This window comes from Periplaneta americana, chromosome 10 (genome assembly GCF_040183065.1).
Source record: "Periplaneta americana isolate PAMFEO1 chromosome 10, P.americana_PAMFEO1_priV1, whole genome shotgun sequence".
In the NCBI taxonomy this organism is placed as follows: Eukaryota; Metazoa; Arthropoda; class Insecta; order Blattodea; family Blattidae; genus Periplaneta; species Periplaneta americana.
Genome location: NC_091126.1, coordinates 43,722,318 through 43,741,218, shown reverse-complemented (window position 1 = coordinate 43,741,218; position 18,901 = coordinate 43,722,318). Strand labels below are relative to the sequence as shown.

General features: G+C 35.7%; 1 protein-coding gene across 3 annotated transcripts in view; it reads left to right on the top strand.

Annotated features, from left to right (window-relative positions):
* The window catches only part of LOC138707618 (uncharacterized), a 455,678-nt gene that overhangs the window by 80,433 nt on the left and 356,344 nt on the right, over positions 1 to 18,901 (top strand). The window lies entirely within an intron of this gene.

Sequence of the window (18,901 nt, the reverse complement as noted above, 5' to 3'; positions counted from 1 at the left end):
AAACTGCATTAGGACACTGCCTTCTTAATTCAGTGCTACACCGTGATGTTATGGTTTATTGAAAAATGTTCTATGAAGAAGGCCGTATTTCAAGCATACATGTCCAAAGCTCTATAGTGTGTAGTTTATACGTCACCTAGTTGCTAGTCACTAGTTTTTAGTATGGACTTCAGCTTTGAGACACGGCCTTGGTACTAGTAAGAAAAGTATTTTTTAACTCTAGACTAGGACGAGCAGACTAGCGACTCGCGAGCGGAACATAATGCTTAAGCCTTGGTTTTTCTGAACCGACACGTGCGACGTGCGAGGTGCGAGGCGAGGCTCGCACAAATCCGGACTACACAAGAGATAGTGAGTGGTTTCTAGAACTGCGAGATGCGAGGTCTGCGCACTTCGCAACTATAGAAACCACTCACTATGTCTCGTGTAGTCCCGATTTGTGCGAGGCGGGCCTCGCATATCGCACGTCGCATGCGTCGAATCAGAAAAACCAAGGCTTTAGAACGCTCGGCCGCTGTACGGAAAAGGAGTGAAAGGTGACAAGAGGTAAAAGAGTGGTTGGGAGTTTCCAGGCGACTGAAAATGTGTACACATACACAGAAGAATGAGCTTTTTCACATGGAGTTAGAATTAATTGATTTTCTTTGTATTTATTTTGAGAGTATATTGGTCAGATTCCTAAATATTGAAAGAAATTAAAAGAAATAAATTTTTCTACCTATGCAATTTTGAATTTAAGTTCATTAACTTTATTGTCACTCCAGAAGGAGAAATATTTCAATTCAATGTATTTTACGTTTAATACTGCGATCATGTTCATTATTATTATTATTATTATTATTATTATTATTATTATTATTATTATTATTATTATTATTAACTGGAGCATAAGTAGCAGTAGCTTCATCATTATTAGTATTGTTTAGTACTGCTGTCTGCTTCTATTTCAATTATGATTGAAATAATTTTTATGAACTTTACGAACATATAGCACAGAAATTAATAAATATTACAATATTTTAAAATTAGAATATAGAATTACTAAATAAAGTGAATTGTGTGCTTTTAATTTTTTAGCATTTTATAAATAAAACATGAAAGGATTCATGCTTTAATTTTTTTGTTTTGAGTCATGTGATGTTGTTGGTGATATACAAGGTGAACCGTAAATAATGTCATTAATTTCAAAGGGTTAATCGTTGAGGTATTTGAAACAAAAAAGTTTAATACAATTTGACTCGTTTTTTTGTTTCCTTTCTGAGATAAAAATTGTTTTATATGAAACATTTCATAGCGTGTTCTGGGAAAGTCATTTATTTAATTCCCAATATGTTTAGTCAATTCAAGAGAGCAGCGTATTATGATAATAAATGAGTGAAAGAATTTTAGTTATGTCCTTTAAATATGCAGAAATTTGATCCGAACTAATGTAACATTGTAAAATTATTTTGCAGAATGAAATTACATTTGTTCGGATCAAATTTCTGCACATGTAAAATACAAAACTAAAATTCTTTCTATCATTTATCATAATACACTGCTCTCTTAAATTAAGTGTACAGCTGTCAAAAAAAAAAAAAAAAAAAAAAAAAAGTGGCCGCATTCGTGAACAGCGAATATTTTCAAAGTCCACTTCGGGTCGCGGCGATGTTACACGATGCATGTGCTTGTACAAGCAGTTCCCGAACTATGAAAGTGTTCCATGTCTGCGCCTCGTAGGCCAGCGTTAGAGTGCTTGTTTAATGATTCAAAGGTTGTGGGTTCGGGCCTTCTTCAAGTTTTAATTTTATTTTTTAATCATTCTTTAGCGATGTAGATGCTATTCAAATTATCATTTATATCCAGTTATCGTTCTTTATGGATATCACATTATTTATATTTTGTTATCGTTCTTTAGAGATATGAATAAAATTCAAGTCATCATTTGTATTCTGTTATCGTTTTATAACGATATGAATAACAATTATTATTATTGTATCTCCAATGGTGGTTAGCCCTATTTTACATATGTATGTTAGGGCTATAGTTTCATACACAAAAAAGATAAGCATAAAGAGAAATAGAAAAGAAAATTAAATTAGCTTACGCGATGTAAACAAAACATAAACAAACCGTAAATTAGGCATTGCGATTGCAAAATAAATATCAGGTATCAATTTGAAACATACAAAAACATTAACAACACACATACGTAACACTTCTATAACACAAATACGCAGCTTTCCGTACCATACATCATAAATTAATACACAATAGTCACACAAACACAATCAAACTATAATTACGACATTGCGACGACATCAAGCATCACATAACTGACTCACATACATAACAAATCAAGCATCCGTTACTACACATACACTTCAACATAGTAACCACACTTTTAAAAGTTACAAATTTGGCTCCAAGAAGAATAAATAGGACACTGTTACTAATTACTATTCTTCTACAATTTCTTAAATACATCTGTAATAAATCTGTGAAATTCCGATATGAATAATATTCACGTTTTTTATATTGTTATCGTTCTTTAGCGATATAGATAATATTCAAGTTATCATTTATATCCTGTTTTCCTTCATTAGCATTATAAAATAATATTCAAGTTATTTATATTGTTATTGTTCTTTCGCAATATAAATAATCTGTATTTTATGTAAGTAATTATTATAACACAAATAACCATCTTTCTTTGTAAAATAGGTTATTTTATTTAGATAATTAAATACGTATTATATAATATCTTATATTAATTAAACAAACCGATATTTATCATTTATATTCTGTTATCGTTCTTTAGTGATACTGTATAAATAATATTCAAGTTATTTATATTGTAATCGTTCTTTAGCGATATAAATAACATAAATTTAATATTAGGTTTGGAAAAATCCAGTTGCATAATACTGGTATTAGTTTTTCTTTTTGTATTATTACATTATACTATCTTGAACCACAATAAAATGAAAAGGAGTAACGAGGAATTGAACCTGAGACGTTGACATCTAAATTTCGACGCTCGTCCGCTGAGCTACGAGGGCAAAAGTGTGGAAACATTTTCGGAAAAATTGGCCCAATCACACTCTAAGATTTTCTGATGATTCGTAGAAGCTAGTCCAGGATGCGGGGGGCAAAGGCTAATTGAGATTTCCCGGTCTCTGATCGGGTCAAACATCCTGATAGAATTAATATTTAACCCTTGCCGTGACTTTCGGTGAAGTCCGGAGGGCCCAATTAGTCAAATCCACTCTCCTCATCTCCACGCTTGGGTCCCCTGGAATTTAATAAGATGCGAAAGAGATAGTGGTGTGCGGAAAGCAACGGGATGTTACCGCATTTAGGCCTATCCTTCCCAAGAAAAACTGCAAACATGAACAAAGGAAGCTTTTAATAGAAGAAGAAGGATATTCTGCGGACCTCTGGAAAAAGAACTAAGGAAGAGACTAGTGAAGTGCTTTGTGTGGAGTGTGGCATTGTATGGGGAAGGAACATGGACATTACGACGAAATGAAGAGAAACGAATTGAAGCATTTGAAATGTGGATGTGGTGAAGAACGGTGCGTGTGAAGTGGACAGACAGAATAAGAAATAAAATTGTGTTTGAAAAAGTGAGTGAAGAAAGAATGATGCTGAAACTGATTAGAAAGAGAAAAAGGAATTGGTTGGGTCTCTGGTTGAAAAGAATAATAGACGACATTATGATATGTGGATCATATGCGGAGACTAAGAGGAAGGCAGAAAATAGGAAAGATTGGAGATTGCTGGGTTTGCAATGAAAGACCTGTCCATGGACAGAACACTTATGTATGTATGTTCAGAATGCCTGGAATATCGTGTCTAAGAACAGTCGCTATTTGCAAAGACTAGTCGATTCCATGCCCACTCCACTGCAAGATGATCGAGATAAGAGGACGATAGACTAAATATTGAATTGTGGCTTTTTGTTTTGTTTTTTGAACGCTTAATTGTTTCAATGTTTTAAGGCCGACGCCAGTAAATTTCTTTGTTTTTGCCACGAAAGATATTTTTATTGAGAATAAAATCTTTTTTCTTTCCATTTGCAGCCACAATATCATAATGATAAAGTCATGGCGTAATATATTAATGAACCTGATGTTAATTACTAAAATAATCGTAAAAGAGAAAGGAGCCATTATGTATAGTTTGTCTCTCAAAAACAGAACAAAAAGAACATAAAAAGCACGTGGTTGTAGTCGAACGCAGGACCTCATGAATAAGAGGCCTGAACGCTACCATTATGCTATCGATAACACACAGAATACTTCAATTATAACTGTAGATATCAGGCAACGTGGTCCAACAACATGTAACATCGCCTGTCTCCGAATTCTAGCGAAGATACCCGAAGGGAACATTGTTTCAAGAGAGCGGCCACTTTTTCTTTTGACAGCTGTACATATTGGGAATTAAATCAATGGCTTTCCCAAATCACGCTATGAAATGTTTCATATGAAACAGTAGGGGCTATCCTCTTCAATAGTAATATACCTATTAATAATAACAATAAGCCTATTACTAAAAATAACAATGGAACGAAATAGGTTATTATGAAGCTAAGAAAAAGAAACCGTGGTTTGATGAAGATTGTTGCATGGTAGTAGAAAGAAGGAAACAGGCAAAATTGAAATTCTTACAGGATCCAGTTGAGGAGAAGAGAGATAATTATTTCAATGAAAGACGGGAAGCAAGTCGTACACATAGGAATAAAAAGAGAGGTTACTTGAAGGAAAAACTGAATGAGGTAGAAACAAATAGTAAGAATAAAAACATTCGAGATTTATATAAGGGTATAAAGGAATTTAAGAACGGATATCAGCCAAGGGTAAACGTGATCAAGGATGAGAATGGTGACTTGCTTGCAGACTCTCCATCAATCCTAAACAGATGGAAAAACTATTTTGCGCAACTACTAAATGTACATAGGCCAAATAGAAATGATCGGGACGAAATTGAAATACAAACTGCTGAGCCATTTATACCCGAACCCACGCTTTCAGAAGTCGAAATTGCGATAGAAAATCTGAAAAAGTACAAGTCTCCAGGTAGCGATTAAATTCCAGCAGAATTAATACAAGAGGGTGGATGGGCATTATATAGCGAAATTTATAAACTTGTACTTGCTATTTGGGAAAAGGAAATTGTACCAGAACAATGGAAGGAGTCCATAATTGTACCTATTTTTAAAAAGAGGGACAAAACCAACTGCGGTAACTTTCGAGGAATATCAATTTTGTTGAAGTCGTACAAAATTTTGTCCAATATTCTTTTGAGAAGATTAACTCCGTACGTAGATGAAATTATTGGGGATCATCAGTGCGGTTTTCGGCGTAATAGATCGACTATTGATCAGATTTTTTGTATTCGACAGATAATGGAGAAAAAAATGGGAGTATAAGGGTACAGTACATCAGTTATTCATAGATTTCAAAAAGGCATATGACTCGGTTAAGAGGGAAGTATTATATGATATTCTTATTGAATTTGGTATTCCCAAGAAACTAGTTCGATTAATTAAAATGTGTCTCAGTGAAACATACAGCAGAGTCCGTATAGGTCAGTTTCTATCTGATGCTTTTCCAATTCACTGCGGGCTAAAGCAGGGAGATGCACTATCACCTTTACTTTTTAACTTCGCGCTAGAATATGCCATTAGGAAAGTTCAGGATAACAGGCAGGGTTTGGAATTGAACGGGTTAAATCAGCTTCTTGTCTATGCAGATGACGTGAATATGTTAGGAGAAAATACACAAACGGTTAGGGAAAACACGGAAATTTTACTTGAAGCAAGTAAAGCGATCGGTTTGGAAGTAAATCCCGAAAAGACAAAGTATATGATTATGTCTCGTGACCAGAATATTGTACGAAATGGAAATATAAAAATTGGAGATTTATCCTTCGAAGAGGTGGAAAAATTCAAATATCTTGGAGCAACAGTAACAAATATAAATGACACTCGGGAGGAAATTAAACGCAGAATAAATATGGGAAATGAGTGTTATTATTCGGTTGAGAAGCTCTTATCATCCAGTCTGCTGTCCAAAAATCTGAAAGTTAGAATTTATAAAACAGTTATATTACCGGTTCTTCTGTATGGTTGTGAAACTTGGACTCTCACTCTGAGAGAGGAACATAGGTTAAAGGTGTTTGAGAATAAGGTGCTTAGGAAAATATTTGGGGCTAAGCGGGATGAAGTTACAGGAGAATAGAGAAAGTTACACAACACAGAACTGCACGCATTGTATTCTTCACCTGACATAATTAGGAACTTAAAATCCAGACGTTTGCGATGGGCAGGGCATGTAGCACGTATGGGCGAATCCAGAAATGCATATAGAGTGTTAGTTGGGAGACCGGAGGGAAAAAGACCTTTAGGGAGGCCGAGACGTAGATGGGAGGATAATATTAAAATGGATTTGAGAGAGGTGGGGTATGATGATAGAGACTGGATTAATCTTGCACAGGATAGGGACCGATGGCGGGCTTATGTGAGGGCGGCAATGAACCTTCGGGTTCCTTAAAAGCCATTTGTAAGTAAGTAAGTAAGTAACAATGGAACGAAAACATAATTGTAAACACGAAAGTTACGCGATCACCTCTAAATCCAGAGATCGTGTCAATGGGTCAGAACGGAATTCGTGATCTAATTTCGGAGGCTCGCACATTATGCATGAAAGTTGGAATAGGTCTGTAATTTAACCACAAACTGATGATATGAAACCTACAGCAGCTACCTGCCTCTGATATGTTTCTTTCTTTGGCCGGACAGTACTTTTGTAAGACTTTGAAATTCAAATTTAAATATACATTTATTGCAATAAAATTATTATAATCAGGAAACCACAAAAATACATATTAAATGTAACAGAAACAAAGATACATTAAAAACTAGTATATACATAAAACAAGGATGAAAATGTCAAACATTTAAATAAAACAGAAATATAAATTAAAGAATTTACCCCCGTATGAGCAGACGCTTATATGTCGGGAGTTCAAAACCACAATGTAGATAAGCAGAAAGAAGTATACAAAATAAATAATTTAATATAAGCAATAAAAATAACATAGATTATCCTCCTAAGTCCTGGGGAAAATTTTGGGATTCGGAAATCTATGAAATTTTAATATAGTTTTGCAAATGGGCTGTGTATTGATGAAAAAATTAGGGGAAAAATTTCAAATAATGAAAGTAAGTCAAAATTGATGTATCCTATAGGAGACCTTGGAACTCAATGTATTGTAAATTAATTACATTAACATTGAATATTCAGTTTAATTTTTTTATATGTGATAGAAAATAGCAATTTTTACTTTAAAATCTAGAAACCTCATGTCTCCCATAGGAGACGCAATGTAGGCTATATCTCAATTTTAGTAATATGTTCAAATTTTAGGGTACGAATCTGATTATGTCATCAAACAGAACAATGTTTTATTTAACCCATTCAATATAATAGTTATTTAAATTCATAATAGTATCAACAATCCAGTGACTTACCTACATGCATAAGTTCCATCTCCTTTTTTCTAGAAACATCCATCTTGGAGCGTGTTTGGCTGGTATGTAAATTAATAAATTTGATTAAAATCATATTTAGGTGATGCTGCTGTCTCTTCTAACTCTCTTAACTAGTTTAAAGAAAATTTAAAACATTCTTCTTGAGATGGCGAGATTTAAAAAAAGTACAGTTTAATGTATCCCATAAGAGACACTAGGACTGAGGAAGATAAAGCAAGGACCTATATGATAAAAAACAATCCTGTAAAAACAACAAAAAAGAGTTTGTAGGTAGCTTTTCGCTGGATATGTAGATAGGCTGACTTACGTCAGTATAATAACATTAATAACACTCGATATTCTCTAGAGGTTACACAAATTATAAAAATCTACTAATAGCACGTGGCATTTGGAAGTTTACTGCGAAGATACTTGCCAGATGGACAGCCCTGGAATCGATTTGCACTCTGATAAAACTTTGCTAATTATCTCCACATCGGCGCGAGCGAGAAGTGTTTCAAAACACACAATTTAGTGGCTGGTTTTCGGACAGAGGAAACTGGTTTACTCGAAAGTCAGCGTGGATTCAGGTCATGGCCAAGGAATTCAGTTCTACCAAGTTACTCATTACACGCACTCACTTGTCGGAGTGGCTTCCATGTTGCGACAGTACCGGTTTGTTTACACGAGATAAAAGTGAGCCTTTTCGTGGTTTACCTCAGTTCGGAATATCGCATCCGACATCATGTTACGAAGGTACTTGCGACAAGCTATTTCACTTGCAGAAGCTGAATAATATTAGTTCCCGTTTCCATTTAGGAGGTAAAGAGAAAGTAATATAACGGAGAAATAAATTTGGAGATCTTCCCATCGTCTATGCCGCGAATGGGCGTTAAATAATGTGGCTGACAAAGAGAATTTTATGTACAAAGATGAAAGGTGTAGTCAACCCCATTACAGGCTATGAAGACCCACAGGGTGGCTGGACTTTAAGACTCCCTCCTGTATAGAAAATTGGCATTGATGGCAGTAGGGATATCAGACCTATGTGCCCGCCGCTTTACCCCCAAAGGAGTGTCCCTGGTACTCATATCTGTTAAAGGTTTAGTAAATCCCCGGGCCATAGTGCGGCCGGAAGGATTGGAGGAATGGAGAAAATTCATGACCACATTTAGAATCGAATTCGCGATCTTCCGGCTTGCAGTGTTACGCCGTAACAGAGACGCTACCGTGCGCCCGAAATATATATACCATAATTAAAACTAGAGTGCTCATTGTGCATTAATGACATTTTTTGTACGTAGAATGGTTCCGAAGACTGGTACCGCAGTTTCGAATGGGCTTATTGTGCCTTACCATAATTCTGAAAAAATAATTCCGAATGGCCGCATTATTTGTACAGTAGTGGCAAAAAAAAAAACCGGACCGACCCTTGTAGCTGATTTCAGAGCCTTGTTCACTCCAGAGCACGATAGACTGGTAACTAAGACTTTCGTGGTTCGAATCCTGCCTGGGGAGGAAATTTTTTTTTTTTCCTTATTCAAATTTAATCCCAATATTTTTCGATTGCAGCGATGTTTTACTACTTAATTAAATTATTATTCCCAGAACATGAATTTTACCAGCAATCGAAAAATATGCAAATGTGGTTGCAACATGATGGCGCACCCGCGCACTTTTCACTTGCCGTCCGCGAACATCTCCACCAAACATTCAGGGAAAGTTGGCTAGGTCGAGGTGGTCCAACTACTTGACCATCAAGGTCGCCAGATTTAACTCCTCTCGACGTTTTCCTTTGGAGCCACAAGAAGAACCTTGTTTATGAGACTCCTGTAGAGTCGGAGGAAGATCTTCATTGTCTCTAGTGAACTGGGAGATGTGAAATCGATTCGATTTTCAAACTTATTTTCTATCGAAACGATAAATTTCCGGATATGGGTTCCTAATCAAAACTTTATTTACTTAGTCCCCACTACAACCACTAGAAGTTTGTAATAGGAATTATGAAACACCCTGTATGTACGATTACTAGTCAAGAAGACTTTGTTGATTGTTTCATTTTTATTAAAACAATTACATTCAACTTCAATTATCAATATATTTTAAACAATCTCTGATACGTGACTATCCATAATCTAATACAGAATCTATAACATAACCTAAATAATATAAACGAGATGAATAATAGAAAAAGTTGAATTAAAGATAATGAAATAAACGTGAATCATTTTAAAAGTTACAATTATTTAAAGTACAATGTTGGCAAACAAACAAATGCTGGTGAAGTGACAAAAATAAACAAATGCTAGGGAGGTAATAAAAAACAAATGCCAGAGAGATGATAAAAATTGTAGGATAAGAAGACATAATTGGTTGAAACACGTCGTTCCGTACCGTTTTATTTGTCAAAAGTAGTATTACGTATGTAGTAAAAATGTTATAGTCACCCATTACTCACTGAATTTGAATTCCAGTGCTGAATAATCCTTGGTGTTTAAAGTGTCGTTAAAAATATTACTACTAGCTATTACCGCCACTAACACTACCGTTATAAACATAACACTAAACTTTTTTTTTCCGAGACCACCAGACAGTTATTGGTTTTCCTGAGTAGAATCTTTAGAATCTCCAACGAGCTTTGCACCAGCTGCGTAACATCTTCCGTGAGTGTAACTTACTTTTCGGGTGTTACCCAATCATAATATATTAATACCGTACACAAATTTAGACACGGTATACTGTGTTATTTATATTACTGTATTTTGTGTTATTACTTTATTTCTATCGTAAAAAATATAAGCACAAAAAATACCGGTAACTTAAACATCATACATCTATTAGCAGTCCACACTTGTGGAGTAACGGTTAGCGCGTCTGACCGCGAAACCAGGTGGTCCGAGTTCGAATCCCGGTCGGAGCAAGTTACCTGGTTGAGGTTTTTCCGAGGTTTTCCCTCAGCCAAATATGAGCAAATGATGGGTAACTTTCGGTGCTGGACTCCGGATTGCTGGTAAAATTCATGTTCTGGGAATAATAAGTTAATTAAATAGTAAAATATCGTTGCAATCGAAAAGTATTTGGAATAAATTTGAATAAGGAACAAAAAAAAAGTTTCCTTCTCAGGCAGGATTCGAACCACGAAATCTTAGTTACCAGTCTATCGTGCTCTGGAGTGAACAAGGCCGGTCCGGTTTTTTTGCCACTACTGTATATACTTGCAACTAGTTCGAAAAAAGTGTTCAATATGAATTGAAAATGCACTATGATAACCTCAGTTTGTTTCGTAGGGAGAGACAGAAGAATACTGTACCTCTGATCACGAACCGGATTGTACACTAACGCACAGGTAAACAAAACTCAACGCGCCACCTCACTCCATCTGTACTCCGTTGCACTATAACGCGATTTCATTCTTAAGTTGTCTCCTATCCTAAGCCTGGTTATTACGTTCTTGTCTTGTGGAATAGATACGATACAACTTTTGTGCGAGATCGTGCGTATTTGCTTGTTTTCCGAACAGAACCAATACACGGTAAGTGTGAAATACCACATTCAGTATTCCCAACGTAACACACATAACAATTTCCCTCTTCATACCGCTTAAGCGCGACATTCATTTTACTGCTTTAGGCTTTTAACATATTATTTTTAGAGACGTTTAACATAGTAATAATTATAAATTGGAAAATTATCACTGCAATTTCACCTAAATTCCAATGCTAATTATTGTTTTTAAATATTTGCAAAAATTAAGTAAAGTCTACTACTCCACGAAACTTATTGCATTCCTGATACAAGTAACATTAAGGAAGCCGTGAAAAAATCAACAAGATTCCAGATGCCGATGTTATTACTGCAATATGTTATATAAATAATATTGTTAAAATATTAAAATGGAAAATAAATCATTACATAACCTTACCGTTTGTTTTAAGTTCGCATTTATAGACTGGGGGAAAAAAAGACAAACGTATATCACGGCCTGCTGGAGTATAGTAAACACAGAAAACATTTTATAGCAACAATGTTGAAGAAAGATATTTTGGTTTTCCGAAGTTGCCGTCATTAAACAGAAACCAAGATGGAGATTTCATTGCAACTAATTAGAGCGGTATGTTTGTTTTCATGTTCTCGGAAATTAAAAAAGTTCAACTACGTTTCGCTTTTTCAATCTTTTCCTCGACCATGAAAACGTCAACATACCGCTCTTGTAACGTATATTACTATTGAACTGCTGTGTATTGTAAATCTCCAGTGTGTTATGTCAATGGTGCTCAGGTAAAAGGGCTTATCCCACAAGAGAGAGATATTTCAGAAATAATCTATAATTAAATTTTGACACATTATTGTTAGTTACTTTGTATGAAGGAATGTAAACATCATTGTCAAAAAACATGTCTTCATGTTTTGTATTTAAATTTTAACTATTTACACTAATTACAGCAAAAAAGTCACCTGTATAAAATGAGGGTTAAACCCCTTTACCTAAAAACCGTCGATGGAAACATGAAAGCTCCTTCTTTTCGTGTATCGAGAATTATTCACATATCTGTCGAGGTTAAGTTTTAGTATTAAATAATGTGTCTGAACTCTGTGAAAAAGGGTAATAGGGGACCGCATATCTGCACCCAAGAAAACACACAACGTCATGTTATGAACTTACAAACATTCATGTCATTTGTAAAGTCAAAAGACATAGTCGTGTAGTCTTCAATTGTGCGTAGGTGAATAACTGTAATCTTCATTTTTAATGTAACGTTATGTTTCTTCTAAGCGGAATTTCACATTCATACTCCAGTCGTTTAAATATAATTTTCGTTCAAAAATGAAAGCTTAGTATCTCTCTTTTATATGTGAATAAATAAATCGTAAAATGTTTTTGAAATGACGCAGAAAAAAAAGAGAAAATATTTTTGTGGGGGAACCGTATTTGGCAAGAGGCCCATGCAGAGAATTAAATCTAGAAAACTAGTCCACCAAGTGTCCTTAATACTTCCTACATGCAAGACTGATCATTGGCGTTATACGTTGGAGGTGAATTCTAATAGAAGTCTCTATACACGTACGTTATTAAGCCAGTATTCAAACCTTCAGGATAAAAATGTTCGTGTGTATTTGTTTCAGAGGATTAAAAGCGACACGAGATTTATTAGATTGGTTGCGAGGCACAGGTTACGCTTAACAGGATACACGGAATGAATGCTGTAACTCCGACATAAAATGTGTTATTAATACATGTATATAAATTAATGTAATTGGGTTACTCCTCTTTTAAAAGTGGCCCTCGAACTTAGGCGACTAAGTGTCCAGAATGACCTGTCTATCTTCCAGTTCTGTAACAAACAAATTATCTCAGCGATGCGAATGCTTCCCATAGAAAGAAAGCATGGGATTTCTGAATTTCCTACATTTCGAACCTTAAAAAAAACCATAATTATTAGAGATGAATGTAGAGATGAAACAATTCCTTCCATAGACACGAAGTTACCTAAGCTTCAACTATACAGTGTGGGTGTCTCTGAACTCTGCACAACGGTCAGATATAAACAAGAGCAGGTTTCAGAGATACAGAGTATATTTCGGTGGAACATAAACTTTGCGCACTACTTGTTCGGAACATTTGGAGTGTAATACAGGGACATCACTTTGTTTTTACCTCAATTTTAATTGTACCTGAGTTTTTGAATGTACTTCACTCCCACCCCCTCTACTAGTAAACTTCCAACCATACTCCACACAGAACCAAGGCCGCGTATGCAGTCAAAGTAAACACCACTGAGTTAGTGAGTATAGTATGTTCCAGAAATACGTTCACGTTTTCCAGTGACGAAACAGCTTTCAATATTGAATCATATTTTCGCACAGGTACTGTCGTCCGTTTGCCTACATCGCATCCCGGTTTCCCTCGCCCGCTTCTGCTCGCCCCTCTGTAAAATCTAGTGGCTGGGCTGTCTTAGCTCTTTTCTGAAAACATTAATTTCTGTTAGGAATTGGACTTTTACGTAATATTATACAACTGTTTAAAATAACTTAAATAAAAGGATCTCGTTAAGTAATTGTCACATGATTTCCCCCCTTTCTATGACCCTGCGACAAAACCACTTGGACGGACAGTAGATAGCATGTCTGAGTAATTTTATCTTTTCGGATCGGGCAGAAGTGAAGGTTGAATTTATAGTGCTCTTTTATAGAGTAGATACGGAATTATTTCAACATGTTACTAGTACGAAGGACGAAACTGCTAATTGGAATTAGGTACAATAGTCTATAGTGCGATAATATGCACTAAAGAACTGAAGTCTTTATCGAAATGAACGGCCACCATTTTCAAAAATGTGTTTAAATATCCATATTATGATTTATTTTTCAATTTAACTTCATATTCCTATTCTATAAACGGCCACAGGAAAAATCATTTTTTTGGACGGCCTCGTAATTGCGGTCGAGTGGCAAATATTTGTATAAGGACTTCTTTTGACATTATTAGTATCGTGGAAGAAAAAAATGACTTTTTTATCTGCCCCCATCAGAATGTTTCCTGGTAAGCGCATTCCCAGACCCACACCGTCTGACTACACTAAGGTTCGCTGTGTAACCAGGTTTCGAACAGGCAACCCCCTCGTTCCTGGTCCAGCCCCCTCCGTGCATCGCCAGCCGACGATCTGGGAATGATATGAAAGTGATGAAATAGAAGAACGGTGACGGAATGAAGCAAATACTGTAATGAGGAAAATCGGGAGAACCTAGAAAAAAAACCCAACTGCGATCCTATCCGCCATAAGTGTCACTATGGATTTTTCAATTAAAAATTTCAGACTTGACCGGGACTCGAACCCGGGCCGCCTGCATGAAGAGCCGGAGGTCTGACTACTCAGCCGTCGCAGTGGAGTGTTATTGCCTAAAAATCATACCTATACTCAATACCAGATGTCTGCGTCGGACGTTTTCCCTCGAGCGCCTAGTAGTTCATAGCATAATCCGATAGGTACCGCACATGCATGATGGGTAAAATTGTCACGAGCGATAAATCCTCGAACGGTATAAGCCGAGCGTTAGACATTCGTTCTTGTTACAGTAATGAACTGTGTAGTAACATCATAGATGTTTATCATTTCAAAACTTTGCAGTGTTTAACTGACCTCTCCATAGTACAACTACAAAACTTGCTTTAAAATGTAATATAAATGTTGTAGGTAAATGTTTTTTTTTCTCTCCACACAGGGGTGATTTTATTTTTGCCACATCTGATAGATGTTATTGGATGTAAATGTAATTATTATAAACGGAGAACAGAATCACGATAATGCAAGAACTGTATCAAGTTGTCTAGTAATAATAATAATAATAATAATAATAATAATAATAATAATAATAATAATAATAATAATAATCTCTAATAATTAGTGTATCAATCTTTGCGTCTGTAACAGTTGTGTAGCATGATTATTCGTTTTATTATATTTTCTGTGACGTTATCTCTGTACTAATATTGTTATTAATCTACTGCTATATCAATAATATTTTGTAAAACGTTTCTACATTATCGCAGTATATAGGCGGAACACTATGTATGGACCTATCATATTATATATGTGGTAAATCAAATATTGAACAATTATTAATTAGCAATATTAATTTATATGGAAGTTTTTCATACTATTTTATTTATAACTTCATGTTCCTGTTTTGGTACGTTCCATTGACTATTCCATTAAACGTTTGTCATAAACGCAGAAAATAAAGCCTTATTTTTACCGTGTGAGCAAAACATATGTGTATCTTATCTGTCGCCTTCCATACAAGATAGGACATGTTGGTGAGGTGACCTTGTACTGTGCTTCTATTTATTATGAGCGTATCACGACCGATCGTATCTCACTCGAGGGTGCGACACTCGACCGAGTTCAAGCGAGCGATTTAACTCCAATGCAGCACTCTGCTCAATATTGTCCTTTAATAATAGTACATTATGCAACGAGCCTATAATGATAGTAATTAAGAAGCGAGTATGGATGTTTATGAAACGAGCGCAAGCGAGTTTCATAATTTTCATACGAGCTTCTTAATTACCATTATAGACGAGTTTCATACGACTTTTTATGCTCGACCATATTTCGAACTTGAAATTACAGTATTCAGATGTATACATTTTATTTGTATCTGACAAGATCGGAAGTGACCTTGTTCTAGGTCGTGAATTGTGAGATGTACGCAGACGCGAAAGTACTGATTTTTTCCGAGGAACAATAATGTCATTGACCTTGTGTAATCCCGTTAAACTTGGTATAACTTTGATTATTGAATTCGACATTGAAAAACGAGATGACAAATTGAATTTATTTGAATATTATTTACAATTAACGCTAATTATTATAGTAACAGAACATAACCTTCTGCGACAGTATTGGATTTCCAGCCTCCGTGACTTTTCGCTAATTCTCTTTCGATTGCATATCCGAGAATAATCGATACTTGCGGTTTTATAACGGTATAAAGCTGACTCGTTATTGGCTGAACACCTGTAAGCTGAGTTGTCATTGGCTGAAAACACCTGAACTTTAATGAGTAGGTGTACTTTAATGACATGCATTAAAGGACTGCTACCAGGTGTATAATTACTACATTTCGGCATTGTCGAGCATAAAATAATTATCATATGAAATATGCCAGCATTTGAGTCCGTGCATTCTATGAGAATTTCGGAAACTATGAGAATAAGAAGCTATTATGAAGGACTGTTGCTTTCCATTTAATTACGTCATTGCTCCCTAATGCTTTGTCATAAACACAGAATAATTTATATGATGTCAAAATATTTTGACACAGAAATTTCCTTTATCATTCTTCTAAAGATTGTGTTACACGATTGTTTCCAGTTGATCGGGTACATTTGGCATTGCTTAGGACAAAGGCGGAACCTATTTGACACCATCGAGTGGGCGGGAGCCGAATTTAGCGGCCGAGGTTATACCGATCACCCACCCACCGCCTTGCAGCAGCGCCGGTACGCAGCTGTACGCCCGTGCCCTTTACTGCTCCTCGTCACCACAGGGAGGACATGACCTTTCTTCTTGCACCTTTAAGACTCGATCGAATCTCAACATAGATAAGTTGATTATTTACTTCCGCATCATCGGAGACAAAAGGTGAATGCATTACAACGTGACACACTTTCGGCAGCGATGTCTGCTGGAATTGAATACCGGCCGCAATGTGCAGTGCACGCTTCCTGCACGTTAAGGCAAATTGACTTCATGCGACATTCGAATTAGTTTATGTATGTACATAAGTGCCTCTACAGTTGACCACGCTGTGGGTTGGAGCACCTCCCAGATACGGGTCGCCAAGGAGAACATCTTTTCTTGGTTCAACAATAACGGTAACATGTTCAAATAAGTGCAATATAACGGAGGATTGGGGAAGACGCAGGTTCTGCTTTGGCGCCAACATTCTTAGTACCTCCTATATAATTTTATAAAGCTACCAAAATAGAAAAGTAACGACCTACTGACTTCACAACATTTATCTTCTCTTAAATTGCCTACTCGATACATCTATACCTGACATTTGTTTGTTTCTAAAGCCACAACATTTTGACAGCTATGACCTTGTTGCTTTATTAATTTGAGCGGTGGTGTGAATAATTGAATTTCTGAGACGGAATCGCTTTGAGAAGGAAGTGACGAATTGAATTGTTCACTAAGTGTGTAAGCTAGTACAGAATACATTTTATCGATTGAAGTTTCTCATATCCGTGCTACACAAGAAATTTCTTTTATTTTTATTATTTTTAATGGGTTATTTTACGATGCTGTATCAACATCTCAGGTTATTTAGCGTCTAAATGGAATGAAGGTGATAATGCCAGTAAATGAGTCCGGGGTCCAGCACCGATAATTACCCAGCATTTGCTCATATTGGGTTGAGGGAAGATCCCGGAAAAAACCTCAACCAGGTAACTTGCCTTGATCGGGATTCGAACCCGTGTCACCTGATTTCACACTAACTGTTACTCCACAGATGAGAGCTTTATTATTCTAAATGTGGATTATTCAGAAGTTTAACTTGGAACATTTCCTTTGGTGGTGATGAACATATGGACCTCAAAGGGCACTCGCCTAGATGATGATGATAATAATAATAATAATAATAATAATAATAATAATAATAATAATAATAATATAATAATAATAATAATAATAATAATAATAATAATAACGATTTATTTTAGCTGGCAGAGTTAAGGCCGTAAGGCCTTCTCTTCCACTCAACCAGCAAAAAGTGTATATTCATATGCATGAACTTACAAAGAATCCAACAATTTGATTTAGATGAGAGTTACATGTATACAAAAGTTATTTACAAATTAAACAACAAAATACTATGAACTATTAATTAAACACTGAAATAAACTGTGTAGCAGAATTAAACTAAAATACATAGAATGTTAATATATTTCAAATAATATTAGATAATAGAAAGAAATTATTACGAGACAATTAAAATACAGCACAATCAGGATGATGTCTAAAGAAAAAAGTAACAATGTAGTCAGTGATAGTTTAAATCAGTAAGATTGGAGTGAAATGCTAATAAGGTTATCTTTTAAGCTGTTCTTAAAGGTGTTTATTGTCTTGCAGCCCCTAATACTTTGTGACAAGGAATTCCATTGACGCGAGGTGGATATTGTAAAAGATGATGAATAACAAGATGTTCTATGAAGAGGTATACTTAGCGTGCCACAGATAAGTGATCTGGTATTTACGTCGTGGTTAGAGTATAGATAAGAGAAACGAGACGAAAGGTAATTGGTATGGTAATATGGTAATTTGTGACAACCCTAATGAGTAGAATGCAATGGAAGGCCTCCCTCGAATAAGAGTGTAGCCAACAAATCTATGATACACGTTTCAGGAGAAAGAAATGTCAAGTGCGTATTTCTTTAGCCTATACTTACTAGCAGAACCATTTGATTAATCAGAATTCAAGTTTATTCATCTATTGATTCATTCATTTGTTGTTATAAGTGAATGCTTCAAAATTACTTTTTCCGCCGAAGTCCCATACTTCATTAATTTGGATGTTAAACCGTTTTTCGAAGGAGGTCTTCAATTAGCAGCGAGGTTGGCGTGCGTGTTCAAACACGGCCGTAGGTAATGGATACGAAAGGACTATGAATTGCTTGTATGGCTTCCTCTGGGGAAAAAGGTAATGCTGTGGTTCCCGTGTCGTAGGTTTACAGCACAAAATAATCCTGCTCCCGATGCAGAACACCATGGAAAAAAATTCTTCCTCCCAGCGGTCGTCATTGAAACAATTACGTATTTCTACCATTGCAAATGAAGAGTCCACTGCAAGAATAATGGATGTCACTTTCTTGTT